The 5347-nt window shown below is 41.2% G+C and overlaps 1 pseudogene; it reads right to left on the bottom strand.

Annotated features, from left to right (window-relative positions):
- Positions 1-3816: 3816 nt before the first annotated feature.
- LOC136497271 (uncharacterized) lies at positions 3817-5272 on the bottom strand (annotated as a pseudogene).
- Between the last annotated feature and the right edge of the window lie 75 nt (positions 5273-5347).

Below are 5347 nucleotides of genomic sequence, written 5' to 3'. Positions count from 1 at the left end.
GGTGGCGGGGTGGCGGTGGCGGGGGCGCGCGGGGTGGCAGTGGCGGGAGATGTCCTAGTTTGTAAGCATGGTACGTGATAACGTGCTCGAAACTTTCTCAAATTTTTACCACAGCCTACGCATACGATAACACGGCATCTCCACAAGTTTCATGTTTTTTCGATTTCGTTTCCATTTTATGGAATTAAAAAACAACTCGCACGCAATTTGGTGGCGTTGCCCCATGAGCAAGTTGATAGAAATTTCAGGCCAGTTCCTGGATTTGGCCTAAACTTACACTCACAAACATGAATGTCATTTTTCGAATCATTCAAATCCAATATTCGATGCACCTGCAGTTCAAACTCGTATTTTCTGAAAAAATCAACAAAATAGAATAAACTAATGAAATATAGAAAAAATAAGTCAAAATGTGCAAAATTTGAATATATGGTTCCTGGTACTGTTGTAGGGCTACCAAAAAAAATTGGTGGCCAAAATAAATAAATAAAAATTTGCTGAGTGCCAATCCGTGGCACTCGGCAAACTTAATTATTTGCCGAGTGTCTAACGCCCGGCACTCGGCTAAGTTGACGGCGTTGGGTCCGTTATGCCTCTGACAATATTTGCCGAGTGCTCTAGTTTATCGAGGGCCTGACACTCGGCATATTAAGGTTTGCCGAGTGCCTATATTTTGCCGAGTACTAGGCACTCGGCAAAATAGCCTTTGCCGAGTGTTTTATTTTGCCGACGGCTGCACTCGGCAAACTGAGTCTTTGCCGAGTGCCCGATATTTGGCACTCGGCAAAGTATTCGACACTCGGTAAATTACCAGTTTTCCGTACTGTGGATACCTTATTGCTGATGGTGAATCTTGCCACATAGTATATGTCTGCGTGGAATAGACCTAAAGCCACACATATTTATATGGTGAGTATAACATACTTTGTTTTAAGGTTTTGTGAGATATTTTTCAAGACACACAGTATTACCCATGTGATAGGCACTAATATTTACATATATAGTCGAACCTATGTACATGATGGTATGGAGATACGGTGGAACTTATTTATGGATTTATTGGCGCATGAAAGAAATGGATATCGGAGATTTCTTCCTGCTGATATAAAACATCATCTTAGCCGCATCACAGAAAGATGGTAGAGTTTGTGTGCTTACGATGCCTCGCTCTCCGTGATTGTGAATTTTACGAACTTTGTTTTTTAAATTAAATGTCACTTTAACGTTGATATTTATTTTCAAAGTAGTGTTATCTTATCGTGTGATCCGTATATTTTTAGTAAAAAGTTTAGTTGTCCCGTAGCAATGCACGGACACGCTACCTAGTTTTTTTTGAAAAAGAAGAAAGCTACACCATGACGATGCGATACAAATTTCGTCGTGTCATGGCACCTACAGCAGCAAATTCATTGATTTAGGATCAGCATGTGGAAGGGTAAAGCAGTTCATTTATAAGTCCATCATGTTTCATTCCTTATTTGGATAACCCATTTATTTTCATTTCATAGTTGTTTTCCAGTACTATAAATCCATATTTTCTCCTTATTTGGATAGCCCGGTTCTTTTCATTCCATAAATGTTTAAGGTTTCTTCTTTTTGAATTTTTTTCCGTCTATGCAGAACATTATGAGCTTTAGTCTATTATTAATATTTTTCCTTATACCTATTTGCATGATCATGCCGTGTTTATAATATATTCTATATGGAATCAAGATCTCTGGATTGTTTACTATGACACACTCCCTACGCTTCTCATAACATGCCATTTGGGCCACTGGCAGACCTGAGAACATATCTCTGGATTATTTACCATGACTAGGGATGAAAACGGATTGGATACGGACGGATATCACTGATATGATATTTGTTTTTATATTTATATCTGGATTCGGATTCGAATACGGATAGTGTCAACCATGCCGGATATGATACGATTGGACATCGACATCATAAATATGTGATTTGAGTATTCAGATACGGATACAATATCGGATGTTGAATATCCGGACTCGATACGGACAGATCTAAACCCCTCTAAACGAATTCGGTCTTGAACCGTTCTCACCCCTAACCATGACACACTCTCTACACTTCTCATTACATGCCATTTGGGCCACTGCAGGCAAACTCATTAAATGTAGTATTCAAACGCTACCAGAGAACTCAAAATTTCTGTCGATTTTAGAAAAAAATGTGCCCTGGTAGTGAAATTGTGGGTTTGCATATGTTTCTATCGTCTCATCTGTACAAAACTTTTCCTATCCAAATATGTTACAAGGATAAAATATTGTTCATTGGGTACCTATCTCTTCTTCTTTTTCTTTATAGGATTTTTGGACCACATGAAAAAACTTGGTGTTTGCTAGCAGAGCTCCCTTTGCTGAACCTGTAATATTCAAGAAGATAAGATAATCTTATTGTTATTTGTATTTATATAGGTGACCTCCAATGTTGTGCATTATGATTATGCTCCTGTTATCCAGATCATATTCTACATACAATTAATCGCTGAATATATCTAATTATGAACCATTAATATCTTCAGTACATGTGTCAACTGTTATACTTTGTTCTATGGGTGGAGCATAGTGCATTATTAGTCCGTACATAAACTGTTATGGCAGTCAGACCTGAGAGCAAAGAAGGCGTTGCCATGAGTACGAGAGCCAGCCTGGAGCAGCCTAAATGCAAACCGTCACTTGCTTCATCCTTGCCCACAATAGTTAACAGAACTATATTAGGCCACTGCGGGCGCAACATAGCTCGCCTACCTGCCTTGTATGTATATGTACTGATATTTAGTGATGGAAGAAACCCACGGCCCAGACAATGTTTAAGAGACTTATCAACGCTGCAAATAGGAATAGGCCCACATCTACTCACGAACAGACCGTGGACTGGGTAGCAGCATCAGCTGCTTGATTTTTTTTTTTTTTTGGCAACGATTGCATGCAGAAGTTTTCTGTGGGTTTGCTGCTTGATGATTGAAGAGAAATGAGAAATGAGCTCACCGTCAAAACTAAAAAGAATGCTGATTGAATATTAAGCGTGCGACATGGCTCAAGCAGAGTAACTACTACCTCATTCAGACATGCAGCTGTGGGTAACAAAGCCAATGTCGTAGTACACTATTACCTTCTCGCCCTTCACTCCTTTTTGAATTGTACAGTTGGATGAGTTGATCCATCGACACCTTATTATTCCATAAGCTTATATTAACTAGTATAAATATGAGGGATAATATCATTCCACTAAATTTTGGGATGACCAATGCAAGCGATACACCATCTCATCACGAGGTGGTTCCTCAAATACCAAACACCATATTAATCTTGCATATAACTCATGGCACCAAAAATACTTTATTTGAACAATTAATTTCCTTGCAATGCCCATGTGAGCCATATCTAAGGACCTATCTAATTAGATTGATGAGTCATTATAACAACCCAACTAATGTTTAGGCATATTTGCTAGCTCATGAACAAATTCGCACATAAACAAGCTCCATCAACATTCTAGCATTTGTTTATAAACACAAGAAAACAATAACAACCATATTGTTCTTCATAATTAAACTGTTGTCTGTTGAATATATGTTGAACACATCAAGACAAAACAACTCAAAAGACCTGCTGTAGTAGCCTTATTTTACCACAAATAGCAAATAAAGATGCAAAAGTCAAACAAATATAAGCCAATCCAAACCAACAACAATACCGGGGATGAGCTACGAGAGTCTCAAATTAAAATAGACAAGCAAACTTTATCTTTGTGCCATTGATGTGCAATGTGCAAGCACCTAGCTACTTTTGCTTACAGCGACATGAGTGACCGCACCCTCATTGGCTTCCTTGGGAGCTTCCATGGATTTTTGTTCCTCTCCATGTTGATGTTGTCACGGCCAAAGTTATTATTGTTGCTGCACACATCATCACCACCAGTTGTAGCCCCATTATTGGTACCATCCTCAGTCTCAACTTTGGCATGATTCGGAGGAGAAGCATATTAGGATTGTTCCACTTGCACCTTTTCTTCTTTGTTTGGATGGTTCCTGCAATGCCTCTTGCCGCGAGACGGGCCAAACCCGTTGTAGTAGTAGAAGCCCTCAATTGCATCATAGTTGTTGACAGGCTTCTTCTTTTGTCTGTTGGAGCTGCTGGCGGGCTTGGAGGTTGCTATTGGTGCTGCCACCAGCACCTTATCTTCCACCATTGGCGAAGCAAACTCTAGGTTCAAATAGGAATGCTTCTTCATCAAGTGGTACTCACAGAGGGAGTTGGGGCGGCTTGCATTGCGAGGGCACTTCCAACCCCTACCATCATTCTTCTTGCACTTCCAGGTCTGTGCTGCCCCTTCCTCACCCTGTTCTTTCTTCACATTTGCATTCTTTTTTGTCTGTCCCTCTTTATTCACCTTCATTATAGCCCTCTTCAATGTTGTCTTCTTCTTTGATGTTTGTAGTTGCACTTTGTCACTACAAGCTCTGGCCATGGCCGTCGTCTCCTTATTCTTCATGGAGGTGACCGCCATGCTGGTTGTGGAGAGGTGGCTTGCATAGGAGTCCATATTGACACAATAGCTATCAAGGAGGTCATCCACCTCCTAAATGGGGAAAAGAAGGTAAATAAACAAAAAAAAGTAACAAGCCATCATCATGCATAACAATGTTCAGCCTGCTACTTTGCTAGCATAGGGGACATAGATCTAGAGTTTGACAACACCTCCACTCTAGTGATTTCAATGTTTCCTACATAGCCCGCCTAAATCACCACAAAGAAAGACCGAAAGAGTTGCAAAAGTAGCATAGATCCAAGCCAGGCAGCAGGCCCCTCCTATCACTATAGTTCGCTGGCCTCTAGTTTGAACCTATCAACCAACCCAAGAGATAAAAATAAACCAAACCCAAAAGTTGCCAGAACCATAAAGACCTCTCAATAGTAGCACGCTTGGGAAACATGAACTTCACACACAGAACCACCAAGACTGGAGTACTGGTTGGAGAGAGTAGGAAGATATGGTAGGAGAGGAAGATGATGACCTGAGGATCGGAGAAGGAGAGGTCATCCAAGAGGTCCCATGGTGAGCGACTAATCTTGCAGGGACCCTCGAGGGTAGTTGCAGGGATCAAGAAGCCACCAAGATCATGAGATATGAGCGGCGCCGAACACGGTTCCGGGATTGGTGGTGGCGCTAGGAGCACAGGAGGAGGAGCTACGAGTGTAGAGTAGGCAGACCCAAGGAGGCGAGATATTCTCCTACGAATCCGCATGGTTGGGACAAAGGAAGAGGAGCGTAGATCTGGCGTCCTCGGGCTCTTGGGTTTGAGATTTGGGGTGGGAGGAGG

The sequence above is a fragment of the Miscanthus floridulus genome, chromosome 12, assembly GCF_019320115.1.
Source record: "Miscanthus floridulus cultivar M001 chromosome 12, ASM1932011v1, whole genome shotgun sequence".
Lineage (NCBI taxonomy): Eukaryota > Viridiplantae > Streptophyta > Magnoliopsida > Poales > Poaceae > Miscanthus > Miscanthus floridulus.
Note: the sequence above shows the minus strand (reverse complement) of the source record. Positions and strands in the feature narration are given on the sequence as shown.